General features: G+C 45.5%; 14 non-coding genes across 14 annotated transcripts; all 14 read left to right on the top strand.

Annotated features, from left to right (window-relative positions):
• The first annotated feature begins 667 nt into the window (after nucleotides 1-667).
• Nucleotides 668-749, top strand: Trnas-gcu. The gene has a single exon. It is a non-coding gene; the product is annotated as a tRNA-Ser (tRNA).
• Nucleotides 750-1571: 822 nt separating this feature from the next.
• On the top strand, nucleotides 1572-1653 carry Trnas-gcu. Its single transcript has one exon. It is a non-coding gene; the product is annotated as a tRNA-Ser (tRNA).
• Nucleotides 1654-11543: 9890 nt separating this feature from the next.
• Trnas-gcu lies at nucleotides 11544-11625 on the top strand. The gene has a single exon. It is a non-coding gene; the product is annotated as a tRNA-Ser (tRNA).
• An 840-nt stretch (nucleotides 11626-12465) lies between these two features.
• On the top strand, nucleotides 12466-12547 carry Trnas-gcu. The gene has a single exon. It is a non-coding gene; the product is annotated as a tRNA-Ser (tRNA).
• An 840-nt stretch (nucleotides 12548-13387) lies between these two features.
• Nucleotides 13388-13469, top strand: Trnas-gcu. Its single transcript has one exon. It is a non-coding gene; the product is annotated as a tRNA-Ser (tRNA).
• An 840-nt stretch (nucleotides 13470-14309) lies between these two features.
• Nucleotides 14310-14391, top strand: Trnas-gcu. The gene has a single exon. It is a non-coding gene; the product is annotated as a tRNA-Ser (tRNA).
• Nucleotides 14392-15231: 840 nt separating this feature from the next.
• On the top strand, nucleotides 15232-15313 carry Trnas-gcu. Its single transcript has one exon. It is a non-coding gene; the product is annotated as a tRNA-Ser (tRNA).
• Nucleotides 15314-16153: 840 nt separating this feature from the next.
• On the top strand, nucleotides 16154-16235 carry Trnas-gcu. Its single transcript has one exon. It is a non-coding gene; the product is annotated as a tRNA-Ser (tRNA).
• A 757-nt stretch (nucleotides 16236-16992) lies between these two features.
• On the top strand, nucleotides 16993-17074 carry Trnas-gcu. Its single transcript has one exon. It is a non-coding gene; the product is annotated as a tRNA-Ser (tRNA).
• Nucleotides 17075-17830: 756 nt separating this feature from the next.
• On the top strand, nucleotides 17831-17912 carry Trnas-gcu. Its single transcript has one exon. It is a non-coding gene; the product is annotated as a tRNA-Ser (tRNA).
• An 840-nt stretch (nucleotides 17913-18752) lies between these two features.
• Trnas-gcu lies at nucleotides 18753-18834 on the top strand. The gene has a single exon. It is a non-coding gene; the product is annotated as a tRNA-Ser (tRNA).
• Nucleotides 18835-19591: 757 nt separating this feature from the next.
• Trnas-gcu lies at nucleotides 19592-19673 on the top strand. Its single transcript has one exon. It is a non-coding gene; the product is annotated as a tRNA-Ser (tRNA).
• A 756-nt stretch (nucleotides 19674-20429) lies between these two features.
• Trnas-gcu lies at nucleotides 20430-20511 on the top strand. The gene has a single exon. It is a non-coding gene; the product is annotated as a tRNA-Ser (tRNA).
• Nucleotides 20512-21351: 840 nt separating this feature from the next.
• Nucleotides 21352-21433, top strand: Trnas-gcu. The gene has a single exon. It is a non-coding gene; the product is annotated as a tRNA-Ser (tRNA).
• Nucleotides 21434-22756: the final 1323 nt, after the last annotated feature.

Raw genomic sequence — 22756 nt, 5'->3', positions numbered from 1 at the left:
TATGCCCTTCGAATTAAACATCATTTCGAGATCTACAAACCAATCAAATTTCGGCTGCAGCTAAGAGTATGTTGGTATTTGCGAACTACGAGCTCTAATTTATATTTAAGTGCATACCTGTCGCAGTCATTTTAACGTATCGAGCCTATAATAATCCATCTGTAGCACAAACTGTCGCAAGTGAGGCCGCCATCTACAGAAGCGATTTGGCAGGGCCTACTGGAGAGACTTGACTTTGCAGCCATCCGTCGCTAGTGGCCGACCAAACACCAAGCTCCATCGCAAACAGCAGGACAATCTTGGGCTAGGGGGAACGTCAAAACCTTGCAAGCAATATCAGTGTAGCGTATCGAGCTGTACGTTTCGTTGCAGTAAGTCTTGGAAAAGAATGCACAGCACCTTTCTCATTTGCATTAGACGACACTGCATGTCGATACAATGCTTATTCCTGCAGTAAATAGGTGGGCCGGTGATTTTGCCCCGATCGGATATCGACGTGGACGGATGCTGTCATTAAACGATTCGCGAGTGGGAGCTTGGTCGGCTGCACTGCAGCTTGGCATTAGACGTTAACACCGGCCCAGTACGATGTTTGGAATGCGTTTTCGAATCGACAAATGTCTTCTTTCCGCAAGCACTAGCCCAAGACACAGCTGTTGTACCAGCAGACGAGGTGGCCGAGTGGTTAAGGCGTTGGACTGCTAATCCAATGTGCTCTGCACGCGTGGGTTCGAATCCCATCCTCGTCGATGAATTTTACGTGAAGCACGCGTTTGCGGTCACTCCTTCTCCGTGCGAAACGCCACTCAGTAGTAACAACGACGCGTGTACGTGGCAGATAGCGTGTGTATGAAATACGAGACAAAACTGCCCACCAGATGAAAGCGCACAACATTCCATAGCGTATGCCCTTCGAATTAAACATCATTTCGAGATCTACAAACCAATCAAATTTCGGCTGCAGCTAAGAGTATGTTGGCATTTGCGAACTACGAGCTCTAATTTATATTTAAGTGCATACCTGTCGCAGTCATTTTAACGTATCGAGCCTATAATAATCCATCTGTAGCACAAACTGTCGCAAGTGAGGCCGCCATCTACAGAAGCGATTTGGCAGGGCCTACTGGAGAGACTTGACTTTGCAGCCATCCGTCGCTAGTGGCCGACCAAACACCAAGCTCCATCGCAAACAGCAGGACAATCTTGGGCTAGGGGGAACGTCAAAACCTTGCAAGCAATATCAGTGTAGCGTATCGAGCTGTACGTTTCGTTGCAGTAAGTCTTGGAAAAGAATGCACAGCACCTTTCTCATTTGCATTAGACGACACTGCATGTCGATACAATGCTTATTCCTGCAGTAAATAGGTGGGCCGGTGATTTTGCCCCGATCGGATATCGACGTGGACGGATGCTGTCATTAAACGATTCGCGAGTGGGAGCTTGGTCGGCTGCACTGCAGCTTGGCATTAGACGTTAACACCGGCCCAGAACGATGTTTTGAATGCGTTTTCGAATCGACAAATGTCTTCTTTCCGCAAGCACTAGCCCAAGACACAGCTGTTGTACCAGCAGACGAGGTGGCCGAGTGGTTAAGGCGTTGGACTGCTAATCCAATGTGCTCTGCACGCGTGGGTTCGAATCCCATCCTCGTCGATGAATTTTACGTGAAGCACGCGTTTGCGGTCACTCCTTCTCCGTGCGAAACGCCACTCAGTAGTAACAACGACGCGTGTACGTGGCAGATAGCGTGTGTATGAAATACGAGACAAAACTGCCCACCAGATGAAAGCGCACAACATTCCATAGCGTATGCCCTTCGAATTAAACATCATTTCGAGATCTACAAACCAATCAAATTTCGGCTGCAGCTAAGAGTATGTTGGTATTTGCGAACTACGAGCTCTAATTTATATTTAAGTGCATACCTGTCGCAGTCATTTTAACGTATCGAGCCTATAATAATCCATCTGTAGCACAACTGTCTCAAGTGAGGCCGCCATCTACAGAAGCGATTTGGCAGGGCCTACTGGAGAGACTTGACTTTGCAGCCATCCGTCGCTAGTGGCCGACCAAACACCAAGCTCCATCGCAAACAGCAGGACAATCTTGGGCTAGGGGGAACGTCAAAACCTTGCAAGCAATATCAGTGTAGCGTATCGAGCTGTACGTTTCGTTGCAGTAAGTCTTGGAAAAGATTGCACAGCACTTTTCTCATTTGCATTAGACGACACTGCATGTCGATACAATGCTTATTCCTGCAGTAAATAGGTGGGCCGGTGATTTTGCCCCGATCGGATATCGACGTGGACGGATGCTGTCATTAAACGATTCGCGAGTGGGAGCTTGGTCGGCTGCACTGCAGCTTGGCATTAGACGTTAACACCGGCCCAGAACGATGTTTTGAATGCGTTTTCTAATCGACAAATGTCTTCTTTCCGCAAGCACTAGCCCAAGACACAGCTGTTGTACCAGCAGACGAGGTGGCCGAGTGGTGCGCAGTCGTGCTTCGGTGGGCGAGCTGTGCGGACGAGCCTTGTTTACGTGCTCGCTGCGGCCGGCCGCGCGCTGACAAGTAAGTGGGCGCTCTTGTGGCTTACACGCCAATTGTATATTTGAAAATGAATCGAACATGAATATGACGCAACCGCTTCGCAAAGATACTTTGAAGTTCACGTTCGATGAACGCTTTGCACGACCTAAAGCATTCGAAGTAGAACAGTTCTTGCGCGATGTAGTAAAGCTCAGTTCCACTGATATAATTGGGATCCACTTATCGATTGTGAGTAGCACAGTTTATGTAAAGATGGTGAATGCTAAATGCTGTGATAGGATTATTGAAGGATGTGGAGGATCTTTTAAATTTAATCACTGTGATGGAAACGTCGGTGATGTCAAAGTAGATCATGCAGGTTTCGGGATAAGAACAGTCCGTATTTTTGAACTTCCCTTTGAAATAACTACGGAACAAATTAATTGCGTCCTCAAAGCATATGGGAAGGTCATTAGTAATGTTGCGGAAAAGTGGACCACCTTTCAAACGTTTCCAGTTTTAAATGGTGTCAGGCAAATAAAAATAGATCTTCAGCAGCATATTCCCTCGTATGTTTACGTATGCGGTTATAGAGCTATTGTGATGTATGATGGACAGCCGCGTACTTGCTCCGGCTGTGGACAGACTGGACACGTACGTTCAGAATGTATACAGAGGAGAGTGACGCAGGTGCCGGCGGGGGAAGTAGTCCCTCCCATGACGATGACGACCTTACCAGTGACATATGCTACGGCCACCCGTGGCCACTCTGCTACGACACCGAGTTTCGCTTTGGAGAGCAGTGGCGACAGAAAAGACGACGACCAAAACTTGTCAGTGACCACTAGCTCTACTGAAGTAACGACTGTCGTTCCGTCGCCTGAAGCGGCGCCCATTACAGAAGCAGGATGTCTTTCCAAAAATGACGGAACTACTGAGCAAGATGTACAGAGAGACGAGAACGAGGATGCTGCACAAGATCCCAGCACGGCTTCCGAGACTGAAGAGCGACAGAAATCCGGATCTCTTCCCAAAAAGCATAAAAAACGGAGGATAGCTCCACCTGACGCTCCTCAAAAGGTACAATCAGTGCGAGAAAAGGCACAACAAATTGGTCGCAAAATCAGTGGTATGACATCCGTCAATTTTGACGTAGACCCACAGACCCCGCATACAGCGGGAAAAGACGAGTTTCGAAAAGTGAAAACGCAGACGCAACACGATGGTGAAACGAAACGGTCCACAAGTAAAGAAACAAAGAACAGAACTCCATCTCAACGTGGGCCAGAGATAGAGTTGTCTCAACGCAGTGATACGAAAAATTGGGCAGATGACATTGAAGAATTTCCCGCAGATGAGGAAATGAAAGAAGTGTCACACCTACCAGGAGGAAAGATTCCAGTGCAGAAAGACAAACAAATGAGGGACGAGACATCGTCTCGGCCATAGCATGGAAAACCTTAGGCTTTGTCGACAGTGGGTCATAACGACTTGTATACTTACTTAATTAATCATGAATTCGTTACAAGCTTATAGAATCGGGACTTTGAATCTAAACAAGATCCGTAGCGAATTAAACCTTAAGAACTTGCAAGACATGCTCTACGCCGCTGATATTGATGTTATTATGTTACAAGAAGTAACAGATATTAGACTGGATGCCATCACAGGTTACAATGCAGTCGTAAATCCAGGGAGCGACAGTGACCTCGGAACTGCGATACTCGCCAAAGAAGGAATTATCATCAAAGATGTGGAGAAACTGGTAAACGCCAGAGGTCTAGCTGTCACCATTCACAATACGCGTTTTATAAATATTTATGCACCATCTGGCACCGGGAACAGGAGGCGAAGAGCTGAATTTTATAAAGATGATATAGTTTCCCTTTTCGGTGGCCGCTACGAGCATATCATTTTTGGAGGTGATTATAATTGTGTGCTGTCTCCAAAAGACCAGACGCCGCATTTTAATAACTGTGCAGAACTCGGAGCCGTAATTACAGAACTCCGCTTAATTGACACCTGGGAGCTCAAGAACGGTGCATTGCCGGGTTTCACTCATATTACGAATCATTCCGCTAGTCGCATCGACAGGATCTATGTAACAGTCGACCTGGAAACACACGTTCTCCAGACAGAGTTATGGCCCACTATCTTTTCGGATCACGCTGCATACATATGTACCATGAACTTAAAACGGCAAGAAACGTACAGGGGACGAGGCTTGTGGAAGTTGAACGTGGAACATCTAAAAGACCCTGAATACCACGAAATATTCAATAACGTATGGAACGCGTGCGAGAACAAATTCGCTTCATATACCTCGGCACTGGCATGGTGGATGAAATGTGTGAAACCCGCGATAAGAAAATCGCTGATGAATTACTCCCGCGAGAAAAGTGTTTGGCAAAAACGGACGATAGAATATTACTTCCAAGTCCTTCGTGACCTATATCAATCTGATGAGTCCGTAATCGCCAACTACGTGGAAATAAAACGGATTCAGGCTAAACTTCTCGGACTGAAGCGGAAACAGCTGGAAGGTCATCAAGTAAGAAAAGGACTTCACGATGCTGTAAAAGGAGAGCAAACATCTATATATCATGTGATTAATGAGAGGAAGGGGCAACGCAGGAAAATAATAACCGAACTAAGATCTTCTGACGGTAGGTTACTGACGCAGCAAAGTGACATCAAGAACGAAATTCACAAGTACTTCGCAGAGTAATTAGGCAAAACGACAATGGATATCCCGGTGGACAATGACATCATGACGGGATTCACACGCGGGCTCGACCCAGTAGAAGCAAACAACTTGTTAACTGAAATCACAGAAGAAGAAGTCGCAGACGCTATAACACGAAGCCCGAAAAATAAGTCTCCTGGGCCTGACGGTATCCCGGCCGAGTTCTATCAAATGTTCAGAAGACAGTTGATTCCCAAATTAGCGTGCATCTGTAACGAATTAATGAATCCCGCCAATGGCATCCCACGCGACTTCCTAGAAGGAACCATTGTTCTAATCCCGAAACATCCTGCAGGAAAATCTGTAACAAATTTTAGGCCTATCACTCTCCTAAATTCGGACTATAAAATATTTGCCCGCATCATAAACGAAAGATTAAAATCAGTATTGAACACAGTCACTGGATCATATCAATCGAGCGTAGGAAAAGACAGATCAATTTACCAAACACTGTGCGACTACAGAGATATTATTTCCATTGCCGCAGCCTGTAAAATAAAATGCGCCATAGTATCATTGGACTTTGAGAAAGCATTCGATAGAGTCGATCATGTTTATCTTTTTCACACCATGCGTGCCATGAACTTCCCGCAAGGTTTTATCAACATTATTACAAATCTTCTGCAGAAGTCAACATCGATAGTTATGGTAAACGGTCAGTCCAGTAAGCCCATTGTAATGAAAAGTTCGGTGCGACAAGGGTGCCCGATGTCTATGTCACTCTTTGCAATAGCAATCGAGCCATTGCTTTTTCGCCTCAGCCACAACCTACAAGGATTCACTACACGCGGCCGTAGGATTGTCTGCAGAGCATATGCCGATGACGTTGCATTTATTGTCAAAGACAACGACGAGATAGAGAAAGCACTCGACATAATAAACAAATATGAACAAGTATCTGGTGCGAAAATGAATAGGAATAAGTCTGGCATAATGAATATTGGAAGCGGATTAGGAGTTCCCATTCATGGGCCAATAAAGGAAATTGTCACCATGACATGTCTTGGAGTGGAATACACAAGAAATATTCGGCAGACCATCGCAGTTAATTACAGAAGAATCCTCAACACCATCCGTGCCTGTATACGTCAGCACAATCTCCGTACTCTTGATGAGATACAAAGAGTGGCTCTCGTCAACATCTATTTGTCCTCTAAATTAAATTACGTGGCTCAAGCCCTGCCAATGCCGAGGGAAGTGGCGAACAGGATTTTGGCTGCTTTTGGCCATTTCGTCAGCCGCGGCCACATCTCCAAAGTCAAGTACCAGCCATTGACTCTACCGACTGGGAATGGTGGATTGAATCTCACAGACGTGTACAATAAAGCACAAGCATTGTACGTCTGTAAAACATATAAACTGTGGAAGCGGTCAGTCGACAGTGTCACCGCATTCTTGTTAAATGAAATAGCGCCGGTCAGCCAGGACGCCCCAATAGACGTTCACCACATCCCAAATGAACTTTACCACCTAAAACATTTCTTCGTAGAGTATAGCTACATTGGACTGGGAACACCCGAGAAAGATGTCATCAAAGTCAAGAAAATATACCAAAACGTAATGAACTTTCAGACCAAGAACATCATAGAACAAAAATACGTCGGTCACTCTTGGCATGATATCTGGAGGAACATACATCACCCATATTTACCAACAAAAGTGCGGTCATTGTGGTACTACTTTGTGAATAGGAAATTTCCAACAAACTCCAGACTACATTCCATTCACCTGGCTGATTCCCCTTTGTGTACCATTTGCAACCTGATTGATACGGATGAACATCAATTTGTCTGTGGAAATGCGAATAATATATGGTTGTCAATCAGAAACAAATTAGCAACTATGCAGAGAAAACCGCCGTATTCGATAACGCCAGCGTGCCTTTTATACCCAGAAGAGGAGTTATACCCCACCTGGAAGAAAAATGCCGTCAACTGGTTGAAGGGACACGCAGTATTTTACCTCCTGTCCAGTAAAGAAAGGAGCGAAGAAGATTTTTGGACGTACATTTCCGACCAGCATCACAAGCTACTACGCATGAATAATTATTATGATACATACGCCAACTTCCTGAGAAGAACAGTCATGTGAACTCCATTTTCGATTATGCGATTCAGAACATGAAGAAACGAGAGACAATTTGATCTTTGAAAAACAAATACGATCAAGTGACGAACATCACTATCTGGTTTAGACTTGGATTTTTTTTTTTTTTTTTTTTTTTTTCTAAAATGCGAAGGAACTTTTGTTTTATTACTTTTAAATGTCAGTTGAAAAATATGTACTACTGTAGAATGTTATGACTAAAAAAACGCCCGGGTTCTCGGGTTCGATTCCCGGCGGGGAGTACCTTGGTTTATTTTATTTTTTTTTAAGGGGATACGGAATCACCTATCCCCGCAATGTTAATATATGCCTACTATAGGGAACATTTTCTCACAAACTACTGGAGACAGAGAGGTAAAAATTTTACTGTATGTGCATTCATATGTTACAACAATACTGAAACAACAGTTTATTGTCAAAGTATTTTCTTACAGAGATATTGTACATTTATTTTTAAGTAAATTTTTTCCATCACTTTTTACTAGACTATCACCCCTAAGTCTTTTGTAAATCAAGTAATTAAAAAATCGTTGTTTCAGTATGTAATAGGGACCTATGTCACTACGTCATAAAAATTTCAGACTTCTAGGTTGACCAGTACCTGAGATAATGTTCCTAGATGAAGTAAAAAGTAAACTTACGGGAAACGGAGAAAGAAGATTAAAACATTCCTGATCCGTAGCTAATACCCCCTTCACAGTCTTCATAATCATCTTCAAGTCTTCTTTTGGCACCCCTCTGCACCTGTCTTGCTTTTTTCACTAATGTCTTGATTATATTATCAGCATGCCTTAGTCCTTGCTGATCTAAAAAGAACATAGCACGTACCGTACGGGAACCAACACACATACCCAACTTTTGAAGGACCTGGCATTTAGTTATATTTCCAAGATTGAAGGTTGCCACAGCATCATACACACCAAAATGTAGTGTATTAATTCCGACAAACACTGTTTTTGGGAGACGATGCCATATCACACTATTCAAGCACTCGTTGGGGTTCTGCGTTTTTCCGTGAAGACATTTCATCAGAAGACTTCTGTCAGCCAGATCTCTGAAAATGGGCTTTATTTCTGCCATGATGGCTGATGGTAGACTGTGGTGGTGAATGTATTTCTCTCCTGTTGTTAGTCCCCTATTGTATTTACACCAGCTGTTTTCACCTTTGGGGCACAAACCATGTTGTGGATGCTCATCCGTGGATGCGGTGTGGAAATATAAAGCCCATATAGCTCTCCTCATTTCTTCAAGATTGCCTGTATTTTGCCTGATTGCAAGGCCATAGCAGTTCTGAATGTGGTCTATTATGGAATCAGTCAATCTTCCTCTGCCATCCAAGGTTTTCCTATCATCTAGTTTTTTCCCTTTCATAACTGATTTTAACCTTCTCAGCCTGGCACCCATTCTCTTCTGCACATGTCCTATACATTCAAGTTTGCTTATATTTACACTGTTCCCATATGGTTTGCTTTCCAAAACTTCTTTGAATGCTTTAGAGTCACCATCTCCCAGATATTTGACATAGCGAACATTATACCACTGTGAAGAGCGATGAAAAATTTTCTTCACCCCAGCAACCTCCATGCCACCACTACTACCATAATAATTAGCAATACAGTCATCACTGTGTTCATTTTTCAGCCTGCCTGTGCACCTACAGTATTTAGACATTATTGCAACATCAATAACCTTGCCAGTATCAACACTAGTTGCTGTTACAACACCATTGTTGGAGGTGTGGCCCCTTTTCTGCCACGTGCCATCAAACGCCACTGTGAGGTCACGACTGCCGTCATTTTCTTCCACTGCTTCTTCCACAGCAACCTGCATTGACTTCTGTGCTACATCTTCAACTGCAGATCCTAGTACATAATTGTAAGCTTCAAACTTTGAAGGTGCACTTGGAAGATTTAGAACACCACATAGCATATCACCAGCTGCTTTGCCCTTACCAATTGCTCGCAATCCATAAACTAACCTAATATTTACACTATAAAGTTCAGTTTTCTTGTATCCATTATTTACAGTTACTGAAACCGAACTTGGAAACTTACAGCTGTATTTACAAACACTGCATATTAAATTAAACTGGGCAGCCAGGCCAACATGGGATTCTACTTTCAGAGAAACGTTTCCATGACATTTTTTGCAGCACAAACTGTTTTCAAGAGCTTCACACAATATATTCGTATCAATGAGTTCAAAAACTTCATTCCCTCTATCAAGTAAATTATATTTCTCTTCCAATTCTCTTAGTTTTTTATGAGAAGCACTGTTTTCATTTGGTGTAAGTTCGTTCGGCAAATCAGTAATAAGTGGATTCACATTTTCCAACAGTGATGATGATGAACTGCTTTGCTTTGCTAATGAATCATTATTTCTTTTCTTTTGCCAGTTCACACGCTTTTTAAATACTTTTGCTTTAGCTCTAGGCATTTTCACTGCGAAAAATGAAGCACTAAATACGAAATAACTCAACAACAACTACTTTCTTATATCACACTGTTTACAAAACAGTCCCGCCACAAAGTCAAAGAGTAACTTGAGGAAACCAGAGAGAAACATTTTCGGGCAACTAGTGTATAAATAGTCGCTGGAAACCGGGATATTTGAATTCATGTCACTTTAAAGGTACTGCCAAAAAGTTCATGGTCAGCCACGAGAGACGTGTATAACTAAAGCGCAATACCCGATATCACAAATATATAAAAATAAAATAGTTATAATTGTAGTAGAGCTATGTATGATACGTCATTTTAAAGAGGAATCATGGCAGAATGTAATACGCCAATAAAAAAAAATTCGATTTTTTAACCCAAAATCCGATTCCGTATCCCCTTAACTTATTTGTTTTAATGTTTAAATATGAGGGAATTTGGGCAATATAGAGCTTCAGTGATTATTCTAAATACATTGCATGATTTAATTTTTTTTTAAGTTATTGGTTATAACGTTTAAGGAAAAGGAAATTTTGTTTAATTTAGAATCTCAGTAACTACCTTTAAATATTTTGAATAATCTTAAGTTTTTTAAAAGGTTATTGCTTCTGATGTTTTAGAAAAGAAAAGGAAGTTAACATTCTAAAAATTTGCATGTTAGTACAGTTTGAAGCATTATGTGTTTTAATGTTCAAGAAAAGGAAATTACAAGTTTTCTGTATACCTGTATATCCCTGTGTAAACTAAGAAAACCAATAAATGTTCTGTTACTGTGAAAAAAAAAAAAAAAAAAAAAAAAAAAAAAAAAAAAAAAAGTGGTTAAGGCGTTGGACTGCTAATCCAATGTGCTCTGCACGCGTGGGTTCGAATCCCATCCTCGTCGATGAATTTTACGTGAAGCACGCGTTTGCGGTCACTCCCTCTCCGTGCGAAACGCCACTCAGTAGTAACAACGACGCGTGTACGTGGCAGATAGCGTGTGTATGAAATACGAGACAAAACTGCCCACCAGATGAAAGCGCACAACATTCCATAGCGTATGCCCTTCGAATTAAACATCATTTCGAGATCTACAAACCAATCAAATTTCGGCTGCAGCTAAGAGTATGTTGGTAATTTGCGAACTACGAGCTCTAATTTATATTTAAGTGCATACCTGTCGCAGTCATTTTAACGTATCGAGCCTATAATAATCCATCTGTAGCACAACTGTCGCCTTCCGACAGTTTGTTTCAAGTGAGGCCGCCATCTACAGAAGCGATTTGGCAGGGCCTACTGGAGAGACTTGACTTTGCAGCCATCCGTCGCTAGTGGCCGACCAAACACCAAGCTCCATCGCAAACAGCAGGACAATCTTGGGCTAGGGGGAACGTCAAAACCTTGCAAGCAATATCAGTGTAGCGTATCGAGCTGTACGTTTCGTTGCAGTAAGTCTTGGAAAAGAATGCACAGCACCTTTCTCATTTGCATTAGACGACACTGCATGTCGATACAATGCTTATTCCTGCAGTAAATAGGTGGGCCGGTGATTTTGCCCCGATCGGATATCGACGTGGACGGATGCTGTCATTAAACGATTCGCGAGTGGGAGCTTGGTCGGCTGCACTGCAGCTTGGCATTAGACGTTAACACCGGCCCAGTACGATGTTTTGAATGCGTTTTCGAATCGACAAATGTCTTCTTTCCGCAAGCACTAGCCCAAGACACAGCTGTTGTACTAGCAGACGAGGTGGCCGAGTGGTTAAGGCGTTGGACTGCTAATACAATGTGCTCTGCACGCGTGGGTTCGAATCCCATCCTCGTCGATGAATTTTACGTGAAGCACGCGTTTGCGGTCACTCCCTCTCCGTGCGAAACGCCACTCAGTAGTAACAACGACGCGTGTACGTGGCAGATAGCGTGTGTATGAAATACGAGACAAAACTGCCCACCAGATGAAAGCGCACAACATTCCATAGCGTATGCCCTTCGAATTAAACATCATTTCGAGATCTACAAACCAATCAAATTTCGGCTGCAGCTAAGAGTATGTTGGTAATTTGCGAACTACGAGCTCTAATTTATATTTAAGTGCATACCTGTCGCAGTCATTTTAACGTATCGAGCCTATAATAATCCATCTGTAGCACAACTGTCGCCTTCCGACAGTTTGTTTCAAGTGAGGCCGCCATCTACAGAAGCGATTTGGCAGGGCCTACTGGAGAGACTTGACTTTGCAGCCATCCGTCGCTAGTGGCCGACCAAACACCAAGCTCCATCGCAAACAGCAGGACAATCTTGGGCTAGGGGGAACGTCAAAACCTTGCAAGCAATATCAGTGTAGCGTATCGAGCTGTACGTTTCGTTGCAGTAAGTCTTGGAAAAGAATGCACAGCACCTTTCTCATTTGCATTAGACGACACTGCATGTCGATACAATGCTTATTCCTGCAGTAAATAGGTGGGCCGGTGATTTTGCCCCGATCGGATATCGACGTGGACGGATGCTGTCATTAAACGATTCGCGAGTGGGAGCTTGGTCGGCTGCACTGCAGCTTGGCATTAGACGTTAACACCGGCCCAGTACGATGTTTTGAATGCGTTTTCGAATCGACAAATGTCTTCTTTCCGCAAGCACTAGCCCAAGACACAGCCGTTGTACTAGCAGACGAGGTGGCCGAGTGGTTAAGGCGTTGGACTGCTAATACAATGTGCTCTGCACGCGTGGGTTCGAATCCCATCCTCGTCGATGAATTTTACGTGAAGCACGCGTTTGCGGTCACTCCTTCTCCGTGCGAAACGCCACTCAGTAGTAACAACGACGCGTGTACGTGGCAAATAGCGTGTGTATGAAATACGAGACAAAACTGCCCACCAGATGAAAGCGCACAACATTCCATAGCGTATGCCCTTCGAATTAAACATCATTTCGAGATCTACAAACCAATCAAATTTCGGCTGCAGCTAAGAGTATGTTGGTAATTTGCGAACTACGAGCTCTAATTTATATTTAAGTGCATACCTGTCGCAGTCATTTTAACGTATCGAGCCTATAATAATCCATCTGTAGCACAACTGTCGCCTTCCGACAGTTTGTTTCAAGTGAGGCCGCCATCTACAGAAGCGATTTGGCAGGGCCTACTGGAGAGACTTGACTTTGCAGCCATCCGTCGCTAGTGGCCGACCAAACACCAAGCTCCATCGCAAACAGCAGGACAATCTTGGGCTAGGGGGAACGTCAAAACCTTGCAAGCAATATCAGTGTAGCGTATCGAGCTGTACGTTTCGTTGCAGTAAGTCTTGGAAAAGAATGCACAGCACCTTTCTCATTTGCATTAGACGACACTGCATGTCGATACAATGCTTATTCCTGCAGTAAATAGGTGGGCCGGTGATTTTGCCCCGATCGGATATCGACGTGGACGGATGCTGTCATTAAACGATTCGCGAGTGGGAGCTTGGTCGGCTGCACTGCAGCTTGGCATTAGACGTTAACACCGGCCCAGTACGATGTTTTGAATGCGTTTTCGAATCGACAAATGTCTTCTTTCCGCAAGCACTAGCCCAAGACACAGCTGTTGTACTAGCAGACGAGGTGGCCGAGTGGTTAAGGCGTTGGACTGCTAATACAATGTGCTCTGCACGCGTGGGTTCGAATCCCATCCTCGTCGATGAATTTTACGTGAAGCACGCGTTTGCGGTCACTCCTTCTCCGTGCGAAACGCCACTCAGTAGTAACAACGACGCGTGTACGTGGCAAATAGCGTGTGTATGAAATACGAGACAAAACTGCCCACCAGATGAAAGCGCACAACATTCCATAGCGTATGCCCTTCGAATTAAACATCATTTCGAGATCTACAAACCAATCAAATTTCGGCTGCAGCTAAGAGTATGTTGGTAATTTGCGAACTACGAGCTCTAATTTATATTTAAGTGCATACCTGTCGCAGTCATTTTAACGTATCGAGCCTATAATAATCCATCTGTAGCACAACTGTCGCCTTCCGACAGTTTGTTTCAAGTGAGGCCGCCATCTACAGAAGCGATTTGGCAGGGCCTACTGGAGAGACTTGACTTTGCAGCCATCCGTCGCTAGTGGCCGACCAAACACCAAGCTCCATCGCAAACAGCAGGACAATCTTGGGCTAGGGGGAACGTCAAAACCTTGCAAGCAATATCAGTGTAGCGTATCGAGCTGTACGTTTCGTTGCAGTAAGTCTTGGAAAAGAATGCACAGCACCTTTCTCATTTGCATTAGACGACACTGCATGTCGATACAATGCTTATTCCTGCAGTAAATAGGTGGGCCGGTGATTTTGCCCCGATCGGATATCGACGTGGACGGATGCTGTCATTAAACGATTCGCGAGTGGGAGCTTGGTCGGCTGCACTGCAGCTTGGCATTAGACGTTAACACCGGCCCAGTACGATGTTTTGAATGCGTTTTCGAATCGACAAATGTCTTCTTTCCGCAAGCACTAGCCCAAGACACAGCTGTTGTACTAGCAGACGAGGTGGCCGAGTGGTTAAGGCGTTGGACTGCTAATACAATGTGCTCTGCACGCGTGGGTTCGAATCCCATCCTCGTCGATGAATTTTACGTGAAGCACGCGTTTGCGGTCACTCCCTCTCCGTGCGAAACGCCACTCAGTAGTAACAACGACGCGTGTACGTGGCAGATAGCGTGTGTATGAAATACGAGACAAAACTGCCCACCAGATGAAAGCGCACAACATTCCATAGCGTATGCCCTTCGAATTAAACATCATTTCGAGATCTACAAACCAATCAAATTTCGGCTGCAGCTAAGAGTATGTTGGTAATTTGCGAACTACGAGCTCTAATTTATATTTAAGTGCATACCTGTCGCAGTCATTTTAACGTATCGAGCCTATAATAATCCATCTGTAGCACAACTGTCGCCTTCCGACAGTTTGTTTCAAGTGAGGCCGCCATCTACAGAAGCGATTTGGCAGGGCCTACTGGAGAGACTTGACTTTGCAGCCATCCGTCGCTAGTGGCCGACCAAACACCAAGCTCCATCGCAAACAGCAGGACAATCTTGGGCTAGGGGGAACGTCAAAACCTTGCAAGCAATATCAGTGTAGCGTATCGAGCTGTACGTTTCGTTGCAGTAAGTCTTGGAAAAGAATGCACAGCACCTTTCTCATTTGCATTAGACGACACTGCATGTCGATACAATGCTTATTCCTGCAGTAAATAGGTGGGCCGGTGATTTTGCCCCGATCGGATATCGACGTGGACGGATGCTGTCATTAAACGATTCGCGAGTGGGAGCTTGGTCGGCTGCACTGCAGCTTGGCATTAGACGTTAACACCGGCCCAGTACGATGTTTTGAATGCGTTTTCGAATCGACAAATGTCTTCTTTCCGCAAGCACTAGCCCAAGACACAGCCGTTGTACTAGCAGACGAGGTGGCCGAGTGGTTAAGGCGTTGGACTGCTAATACAATGTGCTCTGCACGCGTGGGTTCGAATCCCATCCTCGTCGATGAATTTTACGTGAAGCACGCGTTTGCGGTCACTCCTTCTCCGTGCGAAACGCCACTCAGTAGTAACAACGACGCGTGTACGTGGCAAATAGCGTGTGTATGAAATACGAGACAAAACTGCCCACCAGATGAAAGCGCACAACATTCCATAGCGTATGCCCTTCGAATTAAACATCATTTCGAGATCTACAAACCAATCAAATTTCGGCTGCAGCTAAGAGTATGTTGGTAATTTGCGAACTACGAGCTCTAATTTATATTTAAGTGCATACCTGTCGCAGTCATTTTAACGTATCGAGCCTATAATAATCCATCTGTAGCACAACTGTCGCCTTCCGACAGTTTGTTTCAAGTGAGGCCGCCATCTACAGAAGCGATTTGGCAGGGCCTACTGGAGAGACTTGACTTTGCAGCCATCCGTCGCTAGTGGCCGACCAAACACCAAGCTCCATCGCAAACAGCAGGACAATCTTGGGCTAGGGGGAACGTCAAAACCTTGCAAGCAATATCACTGTAGCGTATCGAGCTGTACGTTTCGTTGCAGTAAGTCTTGGAGAAGAATGCACAGCACCTTTCTCATTTGCATTAGACGACACTGCATGTCGATACAATGCTTATTCCTGCAGTAAATAGGTGGGCCGGTGATTTTGCCCCGATCGGATATCGACGTGGACGGATGCTGTCATTAAACGATTCGCGAGTGGGAGCTTGGTCGGCTGCACTGCAGCTTGGCATTAGACGTTAACACCGGCCCAGTACGATGTTTTGAATGCGTTTTCGAATCGACAAATGTCTTCTTTCCGCAAGCACTAGCCCAAGACACAGCTGTTGTACCAGCAGACGGGGTGGCCGAGTGGTTAAGGCGTTGGACTGCTAATCCAATGTGCTCTGCACGCGTGGGTTCGAATCCCATCCTCGTCGATGAATTTTACGTGAAGCACGCGTTTGCGGTCACTCCTTCTCCGTGCGAAACGCCACTCAGTAGTAACAACGACGCGTGTACGTGGCAGATAGCGTGTGTATGAAATACGAGACAAAACTGCCCACCAGATGAAAGCGCACAACATTCCATAGCGTATGCCCTTCGAATTAAACATCATTTCGAGATCTACAAACCAATCAAATTTCGGCTGCAGCTAAGAGTATGTTGGTATTTGCGAACTACGAGCTCTAATTTATATTTAAGTGCATACCTGTCGCAGTCATTTTAACGTATCGAGCCTATAATAATCCATCTGTATTGACTTTGCAGCCATCCGTCGCTAGTGGCCGACCAAACACCAAGCTCCATCGCAAACAGCAGGACAATCTTGGGCTAGGGGGAACGTCAAATCCTTGCAAGCAATATCAGTGTAGCGTATCGAGCTGTACGTTTCGTTGCAGTAAGTCTTGGAAAAGAATGCACAGCACCTTTCTCATTTGCATTAGACGACACTGCATGTCGATACAATGCTTATTCCTGCAGTAAATAGGTGGGCCGGTGATTTTGCCCCGATCGGATATCGACGTGGACGGATGCTGTCATTAAACGATTCGCGAGTGGGAGCTTGGTCGGCTGCACTGCAGCTTGGCATTAGACGTTAACACCGGCCCAGTACGATGTTTTGAATGCGTTTTCGAATCGACAAATGTCTTCTTTCCGCAAGCACTAGCCCAAGACACAGCTGTTGTACCAGCAGACGGGGTGGCCGAGTGGTTAAGGCGTTGGACTGCTAATCCAATGTGCTCTGCACGCGTGGGTTCGAATCCCATCCTCGTCGATGAATTTTACGTGAAGCACGCGTTTGCGGTCACTCCTTCCCCGTGCGAAACGCCACTCAGTAGTAACAACGACGCGTGTACGTGGCAGATAGCGTGTGTATGAAATACGAGACAAAACTGCCCACCAGATGAAAGCGCACAACATTCCATAGCGTATGCCCTTCGAATTAAACATCATTTCGAGATCTACAAACCAATCAAATTTCGGCTGCAGCTAAGAGTATGTTGGTATTTGCGAACTACGAGCTCTAATTTATATTAAAGGCATACCTGTCGCAGTCATTTTAACGTATCGAGCCTATAATAATCCATCTGTATTGACTTTGCAGCCATCCGTCGCTAGTGGCCGACCAAACACCAAGCTCCATCGCAAACAGCAGGACAATCTTGGGCTAGGGGGAACGTCAAAACCTTGCAAGCAATATCAGTGTAGCGTATCGAGCTGTACGTTTCGTTGCAGTAAGTCTTGGAAAAGAATGCACAGCACCTTTCTCATTTGCATTAGACGACACTGCATGTCGATACAATGCTTATTCCTGCAGTAAATAGGTGGGCCGGTGATTTTGCCCCGATCGGATATCGACGTGGACGGATGCTGTCATTAAACGATTCGCGAGTGGGAGCTTGGTCGGCTGCACTGCAGCTTGGCATTAGACGTTAACACCGGCCCAGTACGATGTTTTGAATGCGTTTTCGAATCGACAAATGTCTTCTTTCCGCAAGCACTAGCCCAAGACACAGCTGTTGTACTAGCAGACGAGGTGGCCGAGTGGTTAAGGCGTTGGACTGCTAATCCAATGTGCTCTGCACGCGTGGGTTCGAATCCCATCCTCGTCGATGAATTTTACGTGAAGCACGCGTTTGCGGTCACTCCTTCTCCGTGCGAAACGCCACTCAGTAGTAACAACGACGCGTGTACGTGGCAAATAGCGTGTGTATGAAATACGAGACAAAACTGTCCACCAGATGAAAGCGCACAACATTCCATAGCGTATGCCCTTCGAATTAAACATCATTTCGAGATCTACAAACCAATCAAATTTCGGCTGCAGCTAAGAGTATGTTGGTAATTTGCGAACTACGAGCTCTAATTTATATTTAAGTGCATACCTGTCGCAGTCATTTTAACGTATCGAGCCTATAATAATCCATCTGTAGCACAACTGTCGCCTTCCGACAGTTTGTTTCAAGTGAGGCCGCCATCTACAGAAGCGATTTGGCAGGGCCTACTGGAGAGACTTGACTTTGCAGCCATCCGTCGCTAGTGGCCGACCAAACACCAAGCTCCATCGCAAACAGCAGGACAATCTTGGGCTAGGGGGAACGTCAAAACCTTGCAAGCAATATCAGTGTAGCGTATCGAGCTGTACGTTTCGTTGCAGTAAGTCTTGGAGAAGAATGCACAGCACCTTTCTCATTTGCATTAGACGACACTGCATGTCGATACAATGCTTATTCCTGCAGTAAATAGGTGGGCCGGTGATTTTGCCCCGATCGGATATCGACGTGGACGGATGCTGTCATTAAACGATTCGCGAGTGGGAGCTTGGTCGGCTGCACTGCAGCTTGGCATTAGACGTTAACACCGGCCCAGTACGATGTTTTGAATGCGTTTTCGAATCGACAAATGTCTTCTTTCCGCAAGCACTAGCCCAAGACACAGCTGTTGTACCAGCAGACGGGGTGGCCGAGTGGTTAAGGCGTTGGACTGCTAATCCAATGTGCTCTGCACGCGTGGGTTCGAATCCCATCCTCGTCGATGAATTTTACGTGAAGCACGCGTTTGCGGTCACTCCTTCTCCGTGCGAAACGCCACTCAGTAGTAACAACGACGCGTGTACGTGGCAGATAGCGTGTGTATGAAATACGAGACAAAACTGCCCACCAGATGAAAGCGCACAACATTCCATAGCGTATGCCCTTCGAATTAAACATCATTTCGAGATCTACAAACCAATCAAATTTCGGCTGCAGCTAAGAGTATGTTGGTATTTGCGAACTACGAGCTCTAATTTATATTTAAGTGCATACCTGTCGCAGTCATTTTAACGTATCGAGCCTATAATAATCCATCTGTATTGACTTTGCAGCCATCCGTCGCTAGTGGCCGACCAAACACCAAGCTCCATCGCAAACAGCAGGACAATCTTGGGCTAGGGGGAACGTCAAAACCTTGCAAGCAATATCAGTGTAGCGTATCGAGCTGTACGTTTCGTTGCAGTAAGTCTTGGAAAAGAATGCACAGCACCTTTCTCATTTGCATTAGACGACACTGCATGTCGATACAATGCTTATTCCTGCAGTAAATAGGTGGGCCGGTGATTTTGCCCCGATCGGATATCGACGTGGACGGATGCTGTCATTAAACGATTCGCGAGTGGGAGCTTGGTCGGCTGCACTGCAGCTTGGCATTAGACGTTAACACCGGCCCAGAACGATGTTTTGAATGCGTTTTCTAATCGACAAATGTCTTCTTTCCGCAAGCACTAGCCCAAGACACAGCTGTTGTACCAGCAGACGAGGTGGCCGAGTGGTTAAGGCGTTGGACTGCTAACCCAATGTGCTCTGCACGCGTGGGTTCGAATCCCATCCTCGTCGATGAATTTTACGTGAAGCACGCGTTTGCGGTCACTCCTTCCCCGTGCGAAACGCCACTCAGTAGTAACAACGACGCGTGTACGTGGCAGATAGCGTGTGTATGAAATACGAGACAAAACTGCCCACCAGATGAAAGCGCACAACATTCCATAGCGTATGCCCTTCGAATTAAACATCATTTCGAGATCTACAAACCAATCAAATTTCGGCTGCAGCTAAGAGTATGTTGGTATTTGCGAACTACGAGCTCTAATTTATATTAAAGGCATACCTGTCGCAGTCATTTTAACGTATCGAGCCTATAATAATCCATCTGTATTGACTTTGCAGCCATCCGTCGCTAGTGGCCGACCAAACACCAAGCTCCATCGCAAACAGCAGGACAATCTTGGGCTAGGGGGAACGTCAAAACCTTGCAAGCAATATCAGTGTAGCGTATCGAGCTGTACGTTTCGTTGCAGTAAGTCTTGGAAAAGAATGCACAGCACCTTTCTCATTTGCATTAGACGACACTGCATGTCGATACAATGCTTATTCCTGCAGTAAATAGGTGGGCCGGTGATTTTGCCCCGATCGGATATCGACGTGGACGGATGCTGTCATTAAACGATTCGCGAGTGGGAGCTTGGTCGGCTGCACTGCAGCTTGGCATTAGACGTTAACACCGGCCCAGTACGATGTTTTGAATGCGTTTTCGAATCGACAAATGTCTTCTTTCCGCAAGCACTAGCCCAAGACACAGCTGTTGTACTAGCAGACGAGGTGGCCGAGTGGTTAAGGCGTTGGACTGCTAATCCAATGTGCTCTGCACGCGTGGGTTCGAATCCCATCCTCGTCGATGAATTTTACGTGAAGCACGCGTTTGCGGTCACTCCTTCTCCGTGCGAAACGCCACTCAGTAGTAACAACGACGCGTGTACGTGGCAAATAGCGTGTGTATGAAATACGAGACAAAACTGTCCACCAGATGAAAGCGCACAACATTCCATAGCGTATGCCCTTCGAATTAAACATCATTTCGAGATCTACAAACCAATCAAATTTCGGCTGCAGCTAAGAGTATGTTGGTAATTTGCGAACTACGAGCTCTAATTTATATTTAAGTGCATACCTGTCGCAGTCATTTTAACGTATCGAGCCTATAATAATCCATCTGTAGCACAACTGTCGCCTTCCGACAGTTTGTTTCAAGTGAGGCCGCCATCTACAGAAGCGATTTGGCAGGGCCTACTGGAGAGACTTGACTTTGCAGCCATCCGTCGCTAGTGGCCGACCAAACACCAAGCTCCATCGCAAACAGCAGGACAATCTTGGGCTAGGGGGAACGTCAAAACCTTGCAAGCAATATCAGTGTAGCGTATCGAGCTGTACGTTTCGTTGCAGTAAGTCTTGGAGAAGAATGCACAGCACCTTTCTCATTTGCATTAGACGACACTGCATGTCGATACAATGCTTATTCCTGCAGTAAATAGGTGGGCCGGTGATTTTGCCCCGATCGGATATCGACGTGGACGGATGCTGTCATTAAACGATTCGCGAGTGGGAGCTTGGTCGGCTGCACTGCAGCTTGGCATTAGACGTTAACACCGGCCCAGTACGATGTTTTGAATGCGTTTTCGAATCGACAAATGTCTTCTTTCCGCAAGCACTAGCCCAAGACACAGCTGTTGTACCAGCAGACGGGGTGGCCGAGTGGTTAAGGCGTTGGACTGCTAATCCAATGTGCTCTGCACGCGTGGGTTCGAATCCCATCCTCGTCGATGAATTTTAGTTCCGCTTGCGACGCCGTGCAGGTCGCACGTGTTGTGCCTTCGCTCCGCAATAGCGTGTGCAAGCCGTGACTACTTTCTTTGTTTACGTTGTTTGCTAGATTTGCTGTATTGTGCTTCCGTCAGTTCACTTTTAGTGTTTTGTGACGTTTTGTGTTAGCGGTCTCGACCGTTTAATAAGTGGATATGTCGTCCAGGTTGTTCCCAAGGAAATGTACTCTGTGTTTCGAATTTGACAAGTCTACACGTCATGTTCAACCGAGTTCCATGGAAGTTCACGATTTCATAGTGGATGTCATTGGTATTACGTCTGACCAGGTTCATACTGCCTATTACGACACAGATCTCTACTGTTTCTTCGTCAAGTTGTTAAACCCTGTGTTACTGGAGAGGATTCTGTTAAAACATGGTAGCCGAGCTGAGTTCCGTCATCGTGACGCCTCGGTGAGTACTGTTCTCATATCCAATGCTGATGTAGAATACAAAAATGTCCGTGTGTACAACCTGCCGCCGGAAGTTGAAAACTGTTATTTACGTGAGATTTTGACGAAGTATGGGGAGGTCAAGCAAATCCGTAACGAACGTTGGTCTAGTCAACATCGGTTACAGTGTTTTAGTGGCGTCCGGTCAGTCGAAATGCACGTCAAGCAAGATATCCCCTCCCATCTTATTGTTTGTGGGTATAAAGTTCATGTCACGTACAGTGGGCAACCAGGCACATGCTTTATTTGTAATGAAACTGGCCACTTGCGTACGAACTGCCCTAAACGTGTATTTGTTCTCAAAAATACTTTGGAACAGCGTAAAAAGTTGACATTGGCCGATCTTGTTAGGGAGGCTCCAATCACGGACATCGAACGCCCTCGTGATAGTGAAATATTGCCCCCGGAGCCTGGTTTGCCTGTTGCCGACTTTCCACCCTTTCCTTCAAAACCGGTTACAGATACGCCTTCCTCCAAATCTGACGTGCAGCTGCTGAGCCACAAACGGCGCAGAACGTGTGATGATGATAGTCCGGACGAGGCTCTCCAGGAATTAGAACTCGACGTCCCAAAAGAGATGCCGGTTACGGTTACTGACTCAAGTTTTTCTGAACCGTCGCACGCAGCTGTCGACGCTGCGGCTATTGACGTCATTCCGAGTGACGTACAGGCAGCTTTGGCACCACAACAGCCGAGCACGCCGCCTGAAGTCGCGACGTCACCACAGGCCGACTCACAACAAGCGCGTGCTTCCGATAAGCATAACGAGGAAGGCAGTACTTGTGTACAAACTGAAGGAAGTCAAAGTCCGTCTACAAACAAACACGAAGTT

The sequence above is a fragment of the Schistocerca piceifrons genome, unplaced genomic scaffold (assembly GCF_021461385.2).
Source record: "Schistocerca piceifrons isolate TAMUIC-IGC-003096 unplaced genomic scaffold, iqSchPice1.1 HiC_scaffold_2315, whole genome shotgun sequence".
In the NCBI taxonomy this organism is placed as follows: Eukaryota; Metazoa; Arthropoda; class Insecta; order Orthoptera; family Acrididae; genus Schistocerca; species Schistocerca piceifrons.
The sequence above is the reverse complement of the archived record's forward strand: the minus strand, read 5'-3'. Positions and strand labels throughout refer to the sequence as shown.